A 21,602-nucleotide genomic window follows, 5' to 3' on the forward strand; every position below is an offset into this window, starting at 1 on the left:
AATCACACACCGACACGCCTCTCCACACTCCCAATCACCCACTGACACTCCCGTCCACAGTCCCAATCACCCACTGACCCACCCCTCCACACCCCCAATCACCCACTGACCCACCACGCCACACCCCCAATCACACTCTGACCCACCCCTCCACACCCCCAATCACCCAACGACCCACCCCTCCACACCCCAAATCACCCACTGACCCACCCCTCCACACCCCGAATCACACACTGACCCACCCCTCAACACCCCCAATCACCCACTGACCCACATCCACACCCCCAATCACCCACTGACCCACCCCTCCACACCCCCAATCAGCCACTGACCCACCCCTCCACACTCCCAATCACCCACTGACCCACCTCCACACCCCCAATCACCCACTGACCCATCCCTCCACACCCCCAATCACCCACTGACCCACCCCTCCACACCCCCAATCACCCACTGACCCACCCCTCCACAGTTCCGATCACCCACTTACCCACCCCTCCACACCCCCAATCACCCACTGACTGAACCCTCCACACCCCCAATCACCCACTGACACACCCGTCCACACCCCCAATCACCCACTGACCCACCTCCACACCCCCAATCACCCACTGACCCACCCCTCCACACCCCCAATCACCCACTGACCCACCCCTCCACAGTCCCAATTACTCACTGACCCACCCCTCCACAGTCTCAATTACTCACTGACCCACCCCTCCACAGTCTCAATTACTCACTGACCCACCCCTCCACACCCCCAATCACCCACTGACTCAACGCTCCACACCCCCAATCACCCACTGACACACCCGTCCACACCCCAAATATCCCACTGACCCAGCCCTCCACACCCCCAATCACACACCGACACGCCTCTCCACACTCCCAATCACCCACTGACCCTCCCGTCCACAGTCCCAATCACCCTCTGACCCACCCCTCCACACCCACAGTCACGCACTGACCCACCACGCCACACCCCCAATCACCCTCTGACCCACCCCTCCACACCCCCAATCACCCATTGACCCACCCTTCCACACCCTCAATCACCCACTGACCCACCTCCACACCCCCAATCACCCACTGACCCACCCCTCCACACCCCCAATCACCCACTAACCCACCCCTCCACACTCCCAATCACCCACTGACCCACCTCCACACCCCCAATCACCCACTGACCCATCCCTCCACACCGCCAATCACCCACTGACCCACCCCTCCACACCCCCAATCACCCACTGACCCACCCCTCCACAGTTCCGATCACCCACTGACCCACCCCTCCACACCCCCAATCACCCACTGACTCAACCCTCCACACCCCCAATCACCCACTGACACACCCGTCCACACCCCCAATCACCCACTGACCCACCTCCACACCCCCAATCACCCACTGACCCACTACTCCACGCCCCCTACCACCCACTGACCCACCCCTCCACAGTCCCAATTACTCTCTGACCCACCCCTCCACAGACCCAATCATCACTGAACCACCCCTTCACACCCCGAATCACCCACTGACCCACCCCTCCAAACCCCGAATCACCCACTGACCCACCCCTCCACAGCCCCAATCACCCACTGACCCACTCCTCCACATCCCCAATCACCCTCTGACCCACCCCTCCACACCCCCAATCACCATCTGACCCAACACTGTTCAGTCGCAATCACCCACTGACCCACCCCTCCAGACCCACAAGCACCCTGTGACCCACACCTCCACAACCCCAATCACCCACTGACCCAACCCTGCACAGCCCCAATCACCCAGTGACCCACTCCTCCACACCCCCAATCACCCACTGACCCACCCATCCACACCCCCAATCACCCACCAACACAGCCCTCCACAACCCCAATCACCCACCGACCCACCCCTTCACACACACCCCAAATCACCCACTGACCCACCCCTCCACACACCCAATCACCCACTGACCCACCCCTCCACAACCCAATCACCCACTGATCCAGCCCTCCACACCCCCAATCACCCACTGACCCACCTCCACACCCCCAATCACCCACTGAGCCACCCCTCCACTCCCAAATCACCCACTGACCCACCCCTCCACAGTCCCAATTACTCACTGACCCACCCCTCCACACCCAGAATCACCCACTGACCCACCCCTCCACACCCCCAATCACACAGTGTTCCACCCCTCCACACCCCCAATCACCCCCTGACCCACCCCTCCACACCCCCAATCACCCACTAACCCACCCCTCCACACCCCGGATCACCCACTGACCCACCCCTCAACATCCCCAATTACCCACTGACCCTACCCTGTACAGTCGCAATCACCCACTGACCCACCCCTACACACCCACAATCACACTCTGACCCACACCTCCACACCCCCAATCACCCACTGACCAAATCTGCACACCCTCAATCACCCACTGACCCACCCCTCCACACCCCCAATCACCCACTGACCCACACCTCCACACCCTCAATCACCCTCAGACCCACCCCTCCACACCCCCAATCACCCACCTACCCACCCCTCCACACCCCCAATCACCCACTGACCCACCCCTTCACACTTCCAATCACCCACCAACCCACCCCTCCACACACCCAATCACCCACTGACCCACCCCTCCACAGTTCCAATCACCCACTGACGCACCCCTCCACACCCCCAATCACCCAGCGACCCACCTCTCCACACCCCCAATCACCCACTGACCCAGCCCCAATCACCCACCGACACAACCCTCCACACCCCAAATCACCCACCGACCCACCCCTCCACACACCCAATCACCCACTGACCCACCCCTCCACACCCCCGATCACCCACTGACCGAACCCTCCACACCCCCAATCATTCACTGACCCACCCCTCCACACCCCCAATCACCCTCTGACCCACCCCTTCACACCCCCAATCACCCACCAACCCACCCCTCCACACACCCAATCACCCACTGACCCACCCCTCCACAATTCCAATCACCCACTGACCCACCCCTCCACACCCCCAATCACCCACTGACCCACCCCTCCACACCCCCAATCACCCACTGACCCACCCCTCCACACCCCCAATCACCCACTGACCCACCCCTCCACACCCCCAATCACCCTCTGACCCACCCCTCCACAGTTCCGATCACCCACTGACCCAACCCTCCACACCCCCAATCACCCACTGACTCAACGCTCCACACCCCCAATCACCCACTGACACACCCGTCCACATCCCCAATGTCCCACTGACCCAGCCCTTCACACCCCCAATCACACACCGACACGCCTCTCCACACTCCCAATCACCCACTGACACTCCCGTCCACAGTCCCAATCACCCACTGACCCACCCCTCCACACCCCCAATCACCCACTGACCCACCACGCCACACCCCCAATCACACTCTGACCCACCCCTCCACACCCCCAATCACCCAACGACCCACCCCTCCACACCCCAAATCACCCACTGACCCACCCCTCCACACCCCGAATCACACACTGACCCACCCCTCAACACCCCCAATCACCCACTGACCCACCCCTCCAAACCTCCAATCACCCATTGACCCACCCCTCCACACCCCCAATCACCCACTGACCCACCCCTCCACACCCCAAACACCCACTGACCCACATCCACACCCCCAATCACCCACTGACCCACCCCTCCACACCCCCAATCAGCCACTGACCCACCCCTCCACACTCCCAATCACCCACTGACCCACCTCCACACCCCCAATCACCCACTGACCCATCCCTCCACACCCCCAATCACCCACTGACCCACCCCTCCACACCCCCAATCACCCACTGACCCACCCCTCCACAGTTCCGATCACCCACTTACCCACCCCTCCACACCCCCAATCACCCACTGACTGAACCCTCCACACCCCCAATCACCCACTGACACACCCGTCCACACCCCCAATCACCCACTGACCCACCTCCACACCCCCAATCACCCACTGACCCACCCCTCCACACCCCCAATCACCCACTGACCCACCCCTCCACAGTCCCAATTACTCACTGACCCACCCCTCCACAGTCTCAATTACTCACTGACCCACCCCTCCACAGTCTCAATTACTCACTGACCCACCCCTCCACACCCCCAATCACCCACTGACTCAACGCTCCACACCCCCAATCACCCACTGACACACCCGTCCACACCCCAAATATCCCACTGACCCACCCCTCCACACCCCCAATCACACACCGACACGCCTCTCCACACTCCCAATCACCCACTGACCCTCCCGTCCACAGTCCCAATCACCCTCTGACCCACCCCTCCACACCCCCAGTCACGCACTGACCCACCACGCCACACCCCCAATCACCCTCTGACCCACCCCTCCACACCCCCAATCACCCATTGACCCACCCTTCCACACCCTCAATCACCCACTGACCCACCTCCACACCCCCAATCACCCACTGACCCACCCCTCCACACCCCCAATCACCCACTAACCCACCCCTCCACACTCCCAATCACCCACTGACCCACCTCCACACCCCCAATCACCCACTGACCCATCCCTCCACACCGCCAATCACCCACTGACCCACCCCTCCACACCCCCAATCACCCACTGACCCACCCCTCCACAGTTCCGATCACCCACTGACCCACCCCTCCACACCCCCAGTCACCCACTGACTCAACCCTCCACACCCCCAATCACCCACTGACACACCCGTCCACACCCCCAATCACCCACTGACCCACCTCCACACCCCCAATCACCCACTGACCCACTACTCCACGCCCCCTACCACCCACTGACCCACCCCTCCACAGTCCCAATTACTCACTGACCCACCCCTCCACAGACCCAATCATCACTGAACCACCCCTTCACACCCCGAATCACCCACTGACCCACCCCTCCAAACCCCGAATCACCCACTGACCCACCCCTCCACAGCCCCAATCACCCACTGACCCACTCCTCCACATCCCCAATCACCCTCTGACCCACCCCTCCACACCCCCAATCACCATCTGAACCAACACTGTTCAGTCGCAATCACCCACTGACCCACCCCTCCAGACCCACAAGCACCCTGTGACCCACACCTCCACACCCCCAATCACCCACTGACCCAACCCTGCACAGCCCCAATCACCCACTGACCCACCCCTCCACACCCCCAATCACCCACTGACCCACCCATCCACACCCCCAATCACCCACCAACACAGCCCTCCACAACCCCAATCACCCACCGACCCACCCCTTCACACACACCCCCAATCACCCACTGACCCACCCCTCCACACACCCAATCACCCACTGACCCACCCCTCCACAACCCAATCACCCACTGATCCAGCCCTCCACACCCCCAATCACCCACTGACCCACCTCCACACCCCCAATCACCCACTGAGCCACCCCTCCACACCCCAAATCACCCACTGACCCACCCCTCCACAGTCCCAATTACTCACTGACCCACCCCTCCACACCCCGAATCACCCACTGACCCACCCCTCCACACCCCCAATCACACAGTGTTCCACCCCTCCACACCCCCAATCACCCCCTGACCCACCCCTCCACACCCCCAATCACCCACTAACCCACCCCTCCACACCCCGGATCACCCACTGGACCCACCCCTCAACATCCCCAATTACCCACTGAACCCTACCCTGTACAGTCGCAATCACCCACTGACCCACCCCTACACACCCACAATCACCCTCTGACCCACACCTCCACACCCCCAATCACCCACTGACCAAACCTGCACACCCCTCAATCACCCACTGACCCACCCCTCCACACCCCCAATCACCCACTGACCCACCCCTCCACACCCTCAATCACCCTCAGACCCACCCCTCCACACCCCCAATCACCCACCTACCCACCCCTCCACACCCCCAATCACCCACTGACCCACCCCTTCACACTTCCAATCCACCAACCCACCCCTCCACACACCCAATCACCCACTGACCCACCCCTCCACAGTTCCAATCACCCACTGACGCACCCCTCCACACCCCCAATCACCCAGCGACCCACCTCTCCACACCCCCAATCACCCACTGACCCAGCCCCAATCACCCACCGACACAACCCTCCACACCCCAAATCACCCACCGACCCACCCCTCCACACACCCAATCACCCACTGACCCACCCCTCCACACCCCCGATCACCCACTGACCGAACCCTCCACACCCCCAATCATTCACTGACCCACCCCTCCACACCCCCAATCACCCTCTGACCCACCCCTTCACACCCCCAATCACCCACCAACCCACCCCTCCACACACCCAATCACCCACTGACCCACCCCTCCACAATTCCAATCACCCACTGACCCACCCCTCCACACACCCAAACACCCACTGACCCACCCCTCCACACACCCAATCACCCACTGACCCACCCCTCCACACCCCCAATCACCCACTGACCCAGCCCCAATCACCCACCGACACACCCCTCCACACCCCTAATCACCCACCGACCCACTCCTCCACACCCCCAATCACCCACTGACCTGCCCCTCCACACCCCCAATCACCTACTGACCCACCCCTCCACACCCCCAATCACCCACTGACCCACCCCTCCACACCCCCAATCACCCACTGACCCACCCCTCCACACCCCCAATCACCCGTTGACCCACCCCTCCACACCCCCAATCACCCTCTGACCCACCCCTCCACACCCCCAATCACCATCTGAACCAACACTGTTCAGTCGCAATCACCCACTGACCCACCCCTCCAGACCCACAAGCACCCTGTGACCCACACCTCCACACCCCCAATCACCCACTGACCCAACCCTGCACAGCCCCAATCACCCACTGACCCACCCCTCCACACCCCCAATCACCCACTGACCCACCCATCCACACCCCCAATCACCCACCAACACAGCCCTCCACAACCCCAATCACCCACCGACCCACCCCTTCACACACACCCCCAATCACCCACTGACCCACCCCTCCACACACCCAATCACCCACTGACCCACCCCTCCACAACCCAATCACCCACTGATCCAGCCCTCCACACCCCCAATCACCCACTGACCCACCTCCACACCCCCAATCACCCACTGAGCCACCCCTCCACACCCCAAATCACCCACTGACCCACCCCTCCACAGTCCCAATTACTCACTGACCCACCCCTCCACACCCCGAATCACCCACTGACCCACCCCTCCACACCCCCAATCACACAGTGTTCCACCCCTCCACACCCCCAATCACCCCCTGACCCACCCCTCCACACCCCCAATCACCCACTAACCCACCCCTCCACACCCCGGATCACCCACTGACCCACCCCTCAACATCCCCAATTACCCACTGACCCTACCCTGTACAGTCGCAATCACCCACTGACCCACCCCTACACACCCACAATCACCCTCTGACCCACACCTCCACACCCCCAATCACCCACTGACCAAACCTGCACACCCTCAATCACCCACTGACCCACCCCTCCACACCCCCAATCACCCACTGACCCACCCCTCCACACCCTCAATCACCCTCAGACCCACCCCTCCACACCCCCAATCACCCACCTACCCACCCCTCCACACCCCCAATCACCCACTGACCCACCCCTTCACACTTCCAATCACCCACCAACCCACCCCTCCACACACCCAATCACCCACTGACCCACCCCTCCACAGTTCCAATCACCCACTGACGCACCCCTCCACACCCCCAATCACCCAGCGACCCACCTCTCCACACCCCCAATCACCCACTGACCCAGCCCCAATCACCCACCGACACAACCCTCCACACCCCAAATCACCCACCGACCCACCCCTCCACACACCCAATCACCCACTGACCCACCCCTCCACACCCCCGATCACCCACTGACCGAACCCTCCACACCCCCAATCATTCACTGACCCACCCCTCCACACCCCCAATCACCCTCTGACCCACCCCTTCACACCCCCAATCACCCACCAACCCACCCCTCCACACACCCAATCACCCACTGACCCACCCCTCCACAATTCCAATCACCCACTGACCCACCCCTCCACACACCCAAACACCCACTGACCCACCCCTCCACACACCCAATCACCCACTGACCCACCCCTCCACACCCCCAATCACCCACTGACCCAGCCCCAATCACCCACCGACACACCCCTCCACACCCCTAATCACCCACCGACCCACTCCTCCACACCCCCAATCACCCACTGACCTGCCCCTCCACACCCCCAATCACCTACTGACCCACCCCTCCACACCCCCAATCACCCACTGACCCACCCCTCCACACCCCCAATCACCCACTGACCCACCCCTCCACACCCCCAATCACCCGTTGACCCACCCCTCCACACCCCCAATCACCCACTAACCCACCCCTCCACACCCCCAATCACCCACCGACGCACCCCTTCACACCCCCAATCACCCACTGACCCGCCCCTCCACGCCCCCAATCACCTACTGACCCACCCCTCCACACCCCCAATCACCCACTGACCCAACCCTGCACACACTCACTCAACCACTATCCCACCCCTCCACACCCCCGATCACCCACTGACGCACCCCTCCACACCCCCAATCACCCACTAACCCACCCCTCCACACCCCCGATCACCCACTGACCCACCCCTCCACACCCTCAATCACTCACCGATCCACCCCTCCACACCCCCAATCAATCACTGACCCACCCCTCCACACTCCCAATCACCCTCTGACCCACCCGTCCACACCCCCAATCACCAACTGACCCACCCCTCCGCGGCCCCCAATCACCCACTGACCCACTCCTCCACACCCCCAATCACCCACTGACCCACCCCTCCTCACCCCCAGTCACCCACAGTCCCACCCCTCCACACCCCCGATCACCCACTGACGCACCCCTCCACACCCCCAATCACCACTAACCCACCCCTCCACACCCCCGATCACCCACTGACCCACCCCTCCACACCCTCAATCACTCACCGATCCACCCCTCCACACCCCCAATCAATCACTGACCCACCCCTCCACACCCCCAATCACCCCTCTGACCCACCCGTCCACACCCCCAATCACCAACTGACCCACCCCTCCGCGGCCCCAATCACCCACTGACCCACCCCTCCACACCCCCAATCACCCACTGACCCACCCCTCCTCACCCCCAATCACCCACTGACCCAACCCTGTGCAGTGCCAACGTTTTAGTTTCGATTTCCATCTCGATTTGTCGGTCCGCAGCCTCCTCTTGTGCCGGGATGAGTCCACATTCAGGGTGGAGGAGCAAAAGTCTCCAACCTGATGGTGTGATGAACGTCGATCTCTCCGAACATTGCTGGAAAAATATTTGAAGGTACTTCAAGACCCCACACCAGGAAAAATATAAGGACACAAACGTGGCGTGTTGGAGAAGGTGTGGCTCCAAGGAGGAAAATCATTTCCATACTTTTTGGGATTGCCCTAAATTAAGTTTATATTGGGAAGTCATTCAGAGAACATTAGTTAAGGTATTTAAGACTCAGATACCTCTGAACTTTGAGACTCTCTGCTTGGGGCATGTATTGTTTTTGGAACAGGAGAAAGATATAAAGCTGCTGCAGGCCCTTTTCGCGGCAAGTAAGAAATCGATCACCAGGAAGTGGTTTAATCCAACATCACCTACACTAGAAGACTGGCATGAAATTATTTTGGAAATATTTAAAATGGAAAAGATGACCTACTCTCTGAGAATTCAAAAGGAGAAATTCTATCTTATTTGGAATAAATGGATTGAATTTATAACCCCAGTGCGAGCAGACTTTAGATGACTGTCCCAATGGTTTATGCTGTTTGTCTCACCAACGTAGTAACAGTGTTAACGTAAGCACCCTTGGCTCAAATGTTTACTGTTTTGTTTTTGGAAAATGTGGAATTAACACAAGTAAAGAAAAGAATTGGGGAAATTTTGGACCAGAAAGAAATGGACCAGAAGAGATACATGGAAATTAGTATTCAACCACTATTATTAATATTGTTTATAACTACTATTACCACTATTTAGTTTAACAGGGTGGAATTACAATTGCACATTAACATCTATTTGAGTGCCAAATTATTTTCTATATTATCTCAATGTGCACTTGTGATTGAATAAATTAAAATAGATTTACTCACATCAAAAATGGAAAAGGTTATAAATGAAAAAAGGAACAACGATTTCTCAAACCTCTGATAAAAATAAAATAATAATCCCTCCCTCTCCCGTCTTGTATTCCCCACTCAGGCCCATTTCCACCTCTCCCCTGGGTCCTCTCCTCCTCCCCTTTCTCATGTGGTCCTCTCCCTATCCCTATGCAAATATTTTACTGCTGAGGCTAATGTAACGGCTTCTGTGTAATGTTCCATGGGAAAGGGAATGGTTTCTCTGTAGCAGCGACGTTTGGGTTATGGCTCGAGATAACGGGGCTTTGGAATGTACCTTATCCAATGGGAGAAATGTTATTGTTTCTTGTGAGTCTGGAAGAGAGATTTTCGCGGTCTCTCATTGTGGAGCGATGGAGAGCGAGGACACGGATGGACAGAATCGGAAGACCCCTGGATGGAGTGGACTGAGGAGCGAGGGTCCGAGGGTCGGCTATGCTCGGAGGTCGATGGGAACAAATGAATGGACAGTGAGTTCCAACGATGCGCAATAGACTTTTTTCCTTAAAATGGCACTTTTTTCTTTACTAACCCTCTGTCCAGATTAAGGAGATGTCTCGGCTTTTGCGGGGCCAGGAGTTGTTTTCCCCCACACGAACACGTGCTGGCTGAGCCCAAGGGTTACACCTATCGGACCCCTTCCTCTTCAGCCCTTCACCTTTCCCACCTGACCAGCTTATCACCTTCCAGCTGTCCTCCTTGCCCCTTCACTTCCAGTCCCGAAGAAGGATCCCAGCCCGGCGCGTCAGCTGCTTGTTCATTGGCCGAAACGCTGCCCGGCCCTGACGAGTTGCTCCAGTGCTTTGTGTGCGGGTTGAAATGTGGTTTTCTAAGGGGAACATGGGGTGGGGTGGGAAAATCTTCTTCACTCCAGAGGGTGGTGAGAGTGTGGAAGGCGCAAGTGCTGGATGCATGTTCGATTGTGACACTTAAGAGAGGTTTGGATGGGTACGTGGATGGGAGCTGTATGGAGGGTTGTGGTCCTGGAGCAGTTCGATGTGATTAATAGTCCAGCAGGGACTAGATGGGCTGAAGGGCCTGTTTCTGTGCTCTATGACTCTGTAACCTCACAAGGTCTCAGCCGAGAGATGGGGTCAGTGGCTGTTTGGAAAGTGTTGGAGTACAGAACAGACTCCTCAATATGGCTGGTTTTCAAAGCCTTTATTCACGTCTCAGAGATACAGAAAGCAAAAAAACCACTTGATATCTGTTTAAAGCCGTGCACGGAAGTCTCCCCTGTCGTTTTCCAAGGCCCCTCTGCCATCTTGATTAATTCATCTCCTCCATACGAGAAGACACCACTTTCCCGTCCACAACCTTCTCCACCACGGTAAACGTCTTGGTCTGGGTTGAAACAATGGGCTCTGAAATGAAAAACAGTCAGTCAGAGATCTCACAGGACGGTCGCCTGATACAGTCACCAATCAGCAGTCACAAGACCATCAGACACAGGAGCAGATTTGGGCTATTCAGCCCATCGAGTCTGCACAGCCATCCCATCATGGTTGATTTACTATCCCTCTCAACCCCGTTCTCCTGCCTTCTCCCTGTATCCTTTGACACCCTGACTAATGAAGGATCTATCAGCCTCCAGTTTCATGAAATACTGCACGGTGAATCTGTGGGATTCGTTGCCACAGATGGCTGTGGACGTCAAGTTATTGGGGTAGACTTAAAGCAGAAATAATGCGCCTAATTCTGTTTGATGTACCAAATGATCTTAAATATACCAAATGACTTAGCCACTGCAGTTGTCTGTGGGAATGAATTTCACAGACTCACTGCCCCCAGGCTGAACAAATTCCTCCTCTTCCCTGTTCTGAAGATACATACTTGTATTCTGAGGCTGTGCCCTCTGGTCCCAGATTCCTCCACTATAGGAAACATCCTCCCCACGTCCACTCCATCTGTGTCCTCTGGTCCTAAACTCCCCCACTATAGGAAACATCCTCTCCACATCCACTCCATCTGTGTCCTCTGGTCCTAGACTCCCCCACTATAGGAAACATCCTCTCCACATCCACTCTATCTGTGTCCTTTGGTCCTAGACTCCGCAACTATAGGAAACATCCTTTGGTCGCTGCCCGACCTGCTGAGTTCCTCCAGGATTTTGAGCGCATGACCAAACTTTTTCAGACTGACTGTGCCGTGCAGACACGGTAAGACGGCCTACTTACTTCTTTCTTCCTTAACCACCGTCTTCTGTATAGTTGACTTGCTTGACACTTGGCCAGAAGACTGACCCCTGAAAAACAAAGGGGCAGAGTGTGACCTTGCACTACGGGAAGGGCGGGGAGTGGGAGGAGGTCAAGACTTCCAATTAAATATTGCCTGCCACAGAACCTTAGCACACATCTCACATCACATCACAGGCAAAGCCCACCCCACCATCGAGCAGATCTACAAGGAAGAAAATAGCATCTGTCATCAGTGACCCCCACCATCCAGACCAGGCTCCCTTGCCATTGCTACCATCAGGAAGGAGGTACAGGAGCCCCAAGACCCACACCACCAGGTTCAGGAACAGTTATTACCCCTCAACCATCAGGAAGGAGGCACAGGAGCCTCAGGTCCCACACCACCAGCTTCAGGAACAGTTATTACCCCTCAACCATCAGGAAGGAGGCACAGGAGCCTCAGGACCCACAGCACCAGGTTCAGGAACAGCTATTACCCTCTCAACCAACAGGGTACTGAAGCAGGTTGAAGAACTTCACTCAGCCCAACTCTGAACTACAACTCTTCCACAACCTACAGGACTCACTTTCAAGGTCTCAACAACTCATGTTCTCGGTATTAATTTACTTTTACTCAACATTTGCACGACTTGCCCTCTTTTGTATATTGTACATTTTTTAATCAGACTTTGTTATGTAGAGTTTTTTATCTACTCGATTGTATTATTTTACTTCCTTGTCAACAGCTGAGTCTCTTCCCAGGGCAGAAATGGTAACATGAGGGGCCACACCTTTTAGGGGAGGAAAGTATGGGAGCGTTGTAAAAGGTTGCGTTTCTTTTTGACAGAGAGTGGTAGGCATTTGGAATGCCCTACAGGGGCAGTGGGAGAGGCATAAGCATTTAGGGAACTGAGGAATCTCTAAGATAGGGACAGGGATAATGGGAAAATGCAGGAGGGAAGGGTTGGATTGATCTTACAGAAGGTTAGAAGCTTGGCACAACTTTGTGGGCCGAAGGGCCTGTCCTGTTCTATGTTCTAGGACTGGATTGTATTCAGGTTCGAGTCTGGCCTGGCGAGTTGCTTACCCGTAGCCGCCCAGCAGCCTGCGATAGGTCTCAATTTCTGCCTCCAGTCTGCTCTTTATGTTCAGGAGCCGCTGGTACTCCTGGCTCATGGACAGGATCTTGGCGCGGAGATCGCCCAAGTCCCCTTCCAGACCGTTGATGGTCATCTGCAGATTGGCCCTCTCGCCGGAGAAGCGCATGTCAACCTCGTTCAGGTTCCCCTCCAGCGAGTTGATCTGGGAGCAAGAGGTGGACGGTGAGAGGGGGATTTCCAGTGACCGGGCTGCACCCACCCGAACTCCCGTCCTTCTACAGACGCGCGGTAGAGATCATCTGAACAAACTGCATCACCGCTGGGCACGGGAACTGCCCGGCAGCACACAGGAAGACGCGACAATGGGTAGTCAAAATTACCCAACTCTACACCGGCACCAGCCTACCCACCATCCGTATACAGAAAGGTGCCGGAAACAGGGCCGGGAACATCATTAAGGATCACACCCACCCTGCTCCCGGACTGTGTGTCCCACTCCTGTCACGGTGGAAGATGTGTAGCATCCACGCCAGGACCTCCAGACACAAAAAACAGTGACTTTCCAACAAGCAGTGAGGCTGATCAACACCTCCACCCAATAACCCACACCTTCACACACCCCAATCACCCATTGACCAACCCTTCCACACCCCCAATCACACACTGACCCACCCCTCCACACCCCCAATCACCCACTGACCCACCCCACCACACCCCCAATCATCCACTGACTCACCCCGCCACACCCCCAATCACCCACTGAGTCACCCCTCCATACCCCCAATCACCCACTGACCCACCCATCCACACCCCCAATCACCCACTAACAAACCCCTCCACACCCCCAATCACCCACTGACCCACCCCTCCACACCCCCCAATCACCCACTGACCCACCCCTCCACACCCTCAATCACCAACTGACTCACCCCTCCACAGTCCCAATCACCCACTGACCCACCCCTCCACACCCCCAATCGCCCACTGACCCACCCCTCCACACACCCAATCACCCACTGACCCACCCCTCCACACCCCCAATCACCCATTGACCCACCCCTCCACACCCCCAATCACCCACTGACCCACCCCACCACTCCCCCAATCACCCACTGACCCACCCCTCCACACCCCCAGTCACCACTACTTTATTAATTCCTGTCAGAGTCACCTCATGTACAGACACTCCTGTACCCTGCGTCACTTTGCGGACATACAACCTTTGCGAATAATCAATCAATCAATCAATCAATAGCTGGGTGGCTGCCTGGCCTCCCCCACCACCAGCCCAGCCCGGCGGGTTACTCACAATGCTTTGCATCGTGCTCAGCTCGGTCTCCAGCCCCTGACAGCTGTGCCTCAGTTCAGTTAGTCTGGATTTCTCCCCATCGATGGCACCCGATTTGATGCTGATCTCCTGTTGCACAGCCGCAAACTGAAACAGTTGAAAGTAAATTTTTATTGTCAAACCAGACGTACCACACAACTACACTGTTGATGTCCAAAACTCGTCTGTGAAAGGTCTGTTGGGGGTGGTGCTATCGTCGGGCACGTGTCTAAAACCCCCACACTCCCCCATCCCGGGACCTACAGTAGCTCCAAAGACCTCACCCCGGGGAGAGGAAGGAAAAAATGGGATATACATCTGGGGACAACTTGAAAGACTGGGTCACAACATCGGACTCTGGTGAGCGGCTGTCAGCTGCCGATTCTGCAGTAGGGGTGATGGGCCCTCTGCGAGCCGAAGGGTTGTGGGAGCATTTGAATGATGGGGTAAGTGAAGTCATCCCCTCTGATTCATGGTTGATGGTTGAGGGGTGATAACTGTTCCTGAACCTGGTGGTGAGGATCCTGAGACTCCTGTACCTGCTTCCTGATGGCTGAGGGGCAATAACTGTCCCTGAACCTGGTGGTGTGGGTCCTGGGGCTCCCGTACCTTTTCCCTGATGGCAGCAGTGAGACGAGAGCATGATCTTGTTATGAAGAATAGTGATAAAGCTTCCCAAGGAAGGAAATTGGGGAGAATGGGGGAGGGGGAGAGGTATGGGGACCCTCAGTGTCACCTGGTAGAGTGGATAGACTTGCAACAGCGTAAAACCGTGGTTAGACAACTCTTGGAGAATTGTGTTTATTTCTGGTCATCTCATTGCGGGAAGGATGCAGAGGGAGATCCACCAGGATGCTACTTGGATTAGAGAGGGTGCAGAGGAGATTCAGCAGGATGCTGCCTGGATTAGAGAGGGTGCAGAGGAGATTTGCCAGGATGCTTCCTGGATTAGAGAGCATGTCTTATGATGATAGTGAGCTGGGATGTTTCTCTTTGGAGTGAAGGAGGATGAGAGTAGGCTTGACAGAATTGTGCACAATGGTAAATGGCACAGATCGAGTGGACAGCCAGAGAATTTTTCCCCCCGGGTGGAAATGGCTAATACAAGGGGGCATTATTTTAAGGTGACTGGCGGAGAGTGTAGGACGGGATGTCAGAGGCAACTTCTATCCGTCGGGATTGGTGGGTGCAAGGAATGTGTTACCAAGGGTGGTGGTAGAGGCAGATTTAGTAGGGACATGGAAGAAACTTATAGATTGATACATGGATGGAAGAAAAAATGGAGGAGGGATGGGTTAGTTTGATATTGGTGTAGGTGAAAAGGTTGGCACAACTTCATGGGCTGAGTGCCCTGTATTCTGCTGTAATGTTCGATGTTCTGTTGGAAAAGCTATAGTTGCCTGCTCGCTAGTGGGGAAGGTAATGGATAATTTGATCATTTGGGAACCAGTGGGATGGTTAGGGAGGAAATGTCTAAAGTTTGGAGACAGGATGTTCCAGAGAATCGTCACCGTGTCTTCCACTCAAACAGCGCAGAAAGAAGCTGATCAGCCCAGTGGCTCCAGAGGGGCAAAGTAAACCAGGAAACACATGGATGTGTAGGAATCTGATTTCTCTTCTGCCTTGACAACTGATCGTGTGTCAAATGTTAATTTTAAATCTACAGAAGATGACACTGAGGGATTGAGTGAGGATCGGCTGTGAAGGGATAGAACCAGCATGATGGTCTGAATGTCCTCCTCCTTTCCGTGTGGGGCTTAAACCTGGAATTCTGAGGGTGACAGGTGCAAGGGCTAGGTGTTGAGTCATCGTGTGATGGTGCAGAGATCGGGGTGGGATGACACCGTAACGGCTGACAAGGTTCTAATACATCTTGTGGGGTGGGGTGGGGGGAGCTTCAGCCCGGGTAGTTGAATTCCAACGGTGTCTCTGAGGCAGCTGCTCATTCTGCCCAAGATCTCTGACTTCTCCAGTTTGCTCCAGTATTCCAAAGACAGGGCAGTACGCAAGGGCTCAGGGTAAATTGCCCTCTGTCTAGATTCGGGTTGAGAGGAAAATTGGATGGGCCATTATGAATTGGGAGAGAAGATGCCACGGGCCGAATGGCCTGAATATGCCCCTATACCCTGCGGTCACCTGGACGTGTGAACAGGTGGGTGGCTGGGCCGTGGGGCTCGAAGGCACCGGGAGGGCCTGTTCTGCGCGGATTCTGGGAATACGATCCCCGTTACCTGCTGCTTGTACCAATCGTCGGCCTCTGCCTTGTTCTGGTTGACCATGGCTTCATACTTGGCCCGAATTTCTCCCAGAACCTTGAGCAAGTCCACGGAGTCTTCAGCTGTGACATCGACAGAAACATTACCAGACATCTGAGGCTTCAGGCTCCTGAGCTCCTGCAGGAAGGAAGAATACGCAGCGATTTCACCCTCTGATTCTCGGCAGTGACACGGAACAGAAACGACTCACAATGTTTGGGCAATTATGCCCATTGCTTACATCTTCGTGGTTTTTTCCTGATGTAAATGAGCTCCTCCTTCAGGTTCTCAATCTCGGTCTCCAGCTGGCTCTTCACGAGGGTGAGGTTATCCAACATCGTGCGCAGACCATTGATATCGTTCTCAACGGACATCCTGATGGACAACTCAGTTTCAAACCTATCGAGATGGGAAAAGAGCAGGACATTTTGGTCATCGGTGGCCAGGGCTGAAGTCGTTAAGCTTTTCCTGCACCAAACTATACAAGATATCTGGGCCTGTACTCACAGGAATTCAGAAGAATGAGGGGTGACTTCATTTAAACACATCGAATGGTGAAAGGCCGAGATAGAGTGGATGAGGAGAGGATGTTTCTTATCGGGGAGGAATCTAGGATCAGAGGACACAGATAGACTGGATGTGGAGAGGATGTTTCCTATAGTGGGGGAGTCTAGGACTAGAGGACACAGATAGACTGGATGTGGAGAGGATGTTTCCTATAGTGGGGGAGTCTAGGACTAGAGGACACAGATAGAGTGGATGTGGAGAGGATGTTTCCTATAGTGGGGGGGTCTAAGACCAGAGGGCACAGATAGAGTGGATGTGGAGAGGATGTTTCTTATAGTGGTGGAGTCTAAGACCAGAGGACACAGATAGAGTGGATGTGGAGAGGATGTTTCCTATAGTGGGGGAGTCTAAGACCAGAGGGCACAGATAGAGTGGATGTGGAGAGGATGTTTCCTATATTGGGGGAGTCTAGGATCAGAGGACACAGATAGAGTGGATGTGGAGAGGATGTTTCCTATAGGTGGGGAGTATAGGAGCAGAGGGCATGGGCTCAGAATAGAGGAGCATCCTTTTGGATGGGAGATGAGCCCCCCATTTCTATCCTGTTTTCCACCCCTATGCTTAGACGAAGAACAAAAACATTTGCTCCAGAGGGGCTCACGGTGAAGCATTAAAAAATATGGGATCCAGAGGGGTACAGCACTGGAAATGAAGTCGGAGGTTTGAGCGGAGATTGGTCGACAACCCCTTTGTTAACTCATTACATGCCAAACCTCTGAATTCGCTGCATACTATAACAGAGAGGCAGGAAAGCTGTTAGAATCTGGAGCAAAAAGAAACGCAAGGTGCTGGTCAAGCAGCATCTGTGGAGGAAGTTTTATGTTAACGATAGTCTATGTCATTTTCAACCACACAAGACACTCTGCAGATATTGTAAATGCAGAGCAAACCACACACACAGAATGCTGGACAAACTCAACAAGTTGGGAGGCATCTGTGGAGAGGAATAAAGAGTTTTGATTTCTCTCCATAGATGCTGATTGACTTGCTGAGTTCCTCCAGGAGAGGCAGTGCAGTATGTGTCTGTCTGTCTGTGAGCCTATGCTTGTCTGAGCGCCTGTGTCTGCTCTTCTCTGTTCCCAAGAGGGGGAAAAGGAAACTTCCAATTGTTAGATTGAGATCTCTGTCAGTGTTTCACATGCCAAGTTTGTTCGGATACCAGTGTCACTGTATTGTATTTGACTTTCTGGAAAGCATGAGCCTTTTATAATATTATTCCAGTTTTTTTTTGCGGGGGGGAGGGAGGGGGAGAATACGGTGGGTCTACTTCCCGTTTCTAGGCCCCACACTCCAGTCCAGTAGCTGGCGGTAATGGACCTTATTCTGGTCCGCCAGTCGCCATTAAACTTCCGGAGAAGAAGACGACGACCTGCAGGACTCAGTTGGTCCACTGTCCGCCCTTCAGCGGAAGGGAAAGGGGCCGGAGGAGGCAGACGCGGTCAGTTGGAACCCAAAACTCGCATCGGCAGGCTCGGTACTAACTTGGCTTTGAAGTCTTCCGCCGCCAGTTTGGAGTTGTCCACCTGGAGCATGATTCCGGAGTTGGCCAGGATCAAGTCGTTGATCTGTGGGAGACAGGAGGTGGAAGTGTACCGGGTGGAGCAAGGGGGACGTGGGGAACCACAGGCACACCGTCCCGCCCGCTTCTGGTTTGCAAGGTTAAACTTAAACCCCTCAACCCCTACCTCTCTCCTCCCAGCCCCCGTCTATCTCAGGGCTACCTCTTCCTCCACCAGCCCCTCCCTCCTCCACCCTGCCCTCCCCACCAAGCTCCTCCCTCTCCACCAGCCCCTCCCACTCTCTCTCTGTCTCCACCACCCCGCCCGTCCCCCTTTCGCCTTCGATCCCCTTTTCCACGTGGATTTTCCCGGATTCTTCCCGCATCGCACAGACGTGAATCGAGGGCCCGCTACGTTGACCCGTTTCGATGGCCGTGCGAGAAGTAAAGTCAATCCTTCACCCCCCTGCCCCGGCCCTTCCCCATTCCTTCCCTCGCACCTAACGTTCTCCTGTCTGCGGAGGGCACGGCCTCAGACCAGAGGATAGAGGCGAGGAGGAATTTCTTTGGTCGGGGTTGGTGGCGAATGTGTAGAACTCGTTTACTACGGGCGGCCGCAGACAGGTTGGGTAGTCTTCAAGCGGGAGGTCCTCAGGGGTGGCGAGGCGCCCCTTTCCCTCCGCCAGCCCGCGGGGTCACCCTTGGGCAAGGTGGTTAGCCCACCTTGCCCCCCTCCCCACATCCACCGTGTCCACATGAAACCGTGAGATCAGGTGGTGGACGGTCGTATGAGCAGTCGATGCCGGTCACAAGTGCTGGTGTTGTGACCACTGACGCCAGGCAGACAATCTCTGAAGAGTATTGGTAATGGCCGGGGGTGGGGTTAGGGGCGCCCATCTCGTAAAGGCAATGGCCAACCACCTCTGTAACTTCGCCAAGATGCATTTGAGAGGGACAGAAGATTAGCCAGACTGGAATGGCGGCCCACACTCGATGGGCTGAATGGCCCCGTTCTGGTCGGGTGTCTGATGGCCAACCTCCTCGCACCCTGACATCTCCCCGCCTCCCCCGACACACACACACACACTCACACACCACACACACACACTCACACACACACACACACACAGACTCACTCACACACACACACACACACACACACACAGACTCACTCACACACACACACACACACACACACACACACACACACACACCACACACACACACACACAAGCACACACACTGACAATCACTGGGGGGAATGGGAGTTGCTTTTTCCGGGCTCTTACCTGGTCGCGAAGGCCCTTGATGGTGGCCCAGTACTCGCTGTAGTCGCGGGTGGTGGGACCCGCCTGTTGGTAGTACTCCCGGATCTGAAGCTCCAGTTCGGCGTTGGACTTCTCCAGGGAGCGCACCTGGTCCAGGTACGTCGCCAGCCGGTCGTTCAGGCCCTGCATGGTCTGCTTCTCGTTCAGCAAGGCGGCGGAGGAGATGCTGTACCCGCCGCCGGACGCGCTGCTGAACCTGCCGCCGAACCCGATGCTTAACCCGCTGCCGAACCCGCCGCCGGATCCGTACACCATGCCGGCGCCCAGGGCTGAGCCCAGGCCGTAGCTGGAGGCTCGGCTCTGGCCGAAGCCGTACATACTGCCTCCCCGCATGCTTGAAGAGACCCCGGACATGCTGCGGGACCCCCAGCTCTGACCGCCGCTGCTGCTGCTTCTGAAGCTGGTCTGCATCTTGTTCCTCAGGCCTTACACCGAGCCACTGGTGTGCGGCCACCTCCTTCTCGCCTCTTTATATCCTCATCCCGAGCCGGGCCACCGCCCAGAGAGAGAGAGGGAGTTAAAAAAAAAGCGCTGGGCGTGGAGCGGGACCGCCGCCTGGGGCTCCTTGGAGGGTCTCGAGTTACGGGGGACACACCCAGAGTCCGGAACCCACGATCCCGCCGCCTCCCACGGCCGCGGAGCAGATCTGATCCATTCTGGAGGAGAGAGAGACAGAAAGTTTCTCCAAATTTAATTGTTCAAGTGCAAATGTGTAATTGTCGTTCAACCACTCTTCCGAAATCAGCCAAGCCCACAGCGTTCCTCCGGGACCCGGGGGGGCAAAACAGGTTACCGACACGTACACAGCATAAAGTTAACGATGGCGGGAAAGCACACGGTTATAACATACAATGATATATTTAAAAATAATGACTGGTGTGGGGTTTGGTTCAACATTAATCGATCCCTGTAGCAGTGCCGGTGAAGGTGCCAGTAACAGCGGGACCCGCCCTCGTTCTCAGTCCCTGCGAGTCAATCGGGTGTATTAGATTTCAGAGAGAGATTTCAGACAGCGAGCTGAGGGTCAACGGATTTACAACGGTGGGAGTGTCGGGGGAGCGAGGAGGGAGGGAGACAACTGTGTTGATGTCTTCCGCTTCTGTAGTGGGAGGGGCCGAGTTGAGTGAGGAAGA

General features: G+C 56.1%; 1 pseudogene; it reads right to left on the reverse strand.

Annotated features, from left to right (window-relative positions):
- Positions 1-11,395: 11,395 nt before the first annotated feature.
- Positions 11,396-21,231, reverse strand: LOC140191343 (keratin, type I cytoskeletal 19-like; annotated as a pseudogene).
- Between the last annotated feature and the right edge of the window lie 371 nt (positions 21,232-21,602).

Source organism: Mobula birostris, chromosome X (assembly GCF_030028105.1).
Source record: "Mobula birostris isolate sMobBir1 chromosome X, sMobBir1.hap1, whole genome shotgun sequence".
In the NCBI taxonomy this organism is placed as follows: Eukaryota; Metazoa; Chordata; class Chondrichthyes; order Myliobatiformes; family Myliobatidae; genus Mobula; species Mobula birostris.